A 2,028-nucleotide genomic window follows, 5' to 3' on the forward strand; every position below is an offset into this window, starting at 1 on the left:
GGGGATTGAAATACAGGTGTCAAAATTTCCACAGTTGTTACTGAACCCTGACGTTACTCTACATTATTATTAGCAAGATTCCAACCAGTCGTCGTCTCAGAAGGACGGTTGCGCAGCACCATACCTAACTTTTCAGTGACACGTGTTCATAAAGTCTTCCCTGCCAGCTTCGGGCAGACCATACCGATGCGTGTCAACTCCCGAAGCTGCCCGGAATTAGACCCAACGGCCCTTTCTGTTCTTTGTCGTTCGTCAATTTCTTTTCTTTATTAATGAAAACGCATATCATTGGCGATTTGCCAGCGCTTTTTGGGTTTTTAGCAGCCATTTTAAGCGCTAGTTTGGCATCTAGAGAAGAGCAACCGATATTTTGGAATCGTTTGGATTTCTAATTTATAGTTTAAACGTGATTTTTTTGAAGCTAAAATGGACCAGCAATCCTGGCGGCAACACATGGCTGTGCAAAATTGTGGCGCAAATGCAACGCTTTTTCATACTCCGCAGATTCTGCCCACCATCCCTCCTGGAATGTTTCAGCAGCCTCCGACTTCTTCGAATGCTCATGCTTCTGCTTTATCATTATCCGCCCATCATAATCAATTGGGCTACCACCACCAGAAGCAGAAGCAGCAGCAGCAGGAAGTTGAGATTTGCTGGGCCAACCAGCTGCAGGGAATTGAGGAAGCTGTTGAATTCAGAAATCACAGCTTCCCCCTGGCGAGAATCAAGAAAATAATGAAGTCAGACGAGCAGGTGAGGATGATATCTGCGGAGGCTCCTGTGGTGTTTGCCAAGGCGTGCGAGATGTTCATCAATGAACTTACTCTCAGGGCCTGGAATCACACTGGAGAAACCAAGAGACGAACCCTACAGAAGAACGATATTGCTGCGGCAATAAATGGGGCTGACATGTTCGATTTTCTGATCGATATTTTTCCTAGGGACGAGTCGAAGGAGGATCAACTTACTAATCTTGCAACCCCTGCATCTTCTATCTCAGTTGGAAGTTGCAGTTCTAACGCTGGTGGTGTTAATTCTTTCCCCTATTATTCTTTACCCAACCAGCATTCTGCGCCTCATGGGGTGATTGTTGGGAAACCCGTGGATCCTGCTATTTATATGCAACAGTCAGGGGCTTCTGTGGGCTATATGCAGAATATGTTGCAGCGGGGATTTATGTATACAGAAAAATCGAGGTCACCCAATTCTGGTTAAGAGCATGGCCTGATCATGACTTGGTTCGTTGCTGCATGTTCCGTTTTTCTAAAATCATAATTGGCAGCTTGATTGTAAGCTGCTTGCTATGCAGCGGATTATCTGCCTCGTCTTTCTCCTCGCTTTCTGTTTCTATGGTTACTGTGCAAAATTATCTTTTATGATGCTCCATTCTGCGCTGCAAATATGTGTTCTTTTGCAGCAAAAGCGCAGATGGAAGAAATTCAATTTGTTTAAGGTTTTTCGTACTATTTCTGTAAATGAATACGCTGGCTGGCTATATAATATATGAAAATTTTATTGCTTTCATTCAATGTTTATTTGTGGTTTTGTTGACCGGAATTGAGTTTGTAATTTTGTCAAAATCTCATCATTCGAAACAGTGCAGGTCACAGCTAAGGTTATCATATGAGACTTTTTATGCTAGTACAACATGGATTTACCCCTCAGCAGAGATTTCATTGGTAAAACTTAGGGAGCCATACATACTCTTTTCTATGGTTACAATTAATTGGCCTTAAAACTACAAATCAATTTTTTTGGTGATTAGGTTCATGTCAATTTTGATTGGGTAAGAGATCAAGTATTTTGTCTTTCAAAACGGACTCGTCTACGAAGGCGGAGGAATTGCGTGGACTACTAAAACGGGTCGTAAGGAAAAAAAAAAAATTCAAAATTGTTTGTAGATGCAGTGTTTGAATCATGTTTTTGATGGTGGAAATGGATTCAGCTCCATTAAAAACCTCTAAGACACCTAAAATAAAAAAACGTCTTAAGGCACCTAAAATTATGAATTTTGACAACTTCTACTTG

The 2,028-nt window shown here is 41.6% G+C and overlaps 1 pseudogene; it reads left to right on the top strand.

Annotated features, from left to right (window-relative positions):
* The first annotated feature begins 311 nt into the window (after nucleotides 1-311).
* Nucleotides 312-1,524, top strand: LOC149151722 (nuclear transcription factor Y subunit C-2 pseudogene; annotated as a pseudogene).
* The last annotated feature ends 504 nt before the right edge of the window (nucleotides 1,525-2,028 follow it).

The sequence above is a fragment of the Pinus tabuliformis genome, chromosome 9 (genome assembly GCF_031772625.1).
Source record: "Pinus tabuliformis cultivar Carrire ecotype Pingquan chromosome 9, CPIR1, whole genome shotgun sequence".
NCBI classification, from domain to species: domain Eukaryota; kingdom Viridiplantae; phylum Streptophyta; class Pinopsida; order Pinales; family Pinaceae; genus Pinus; species Pinus tabuliformis.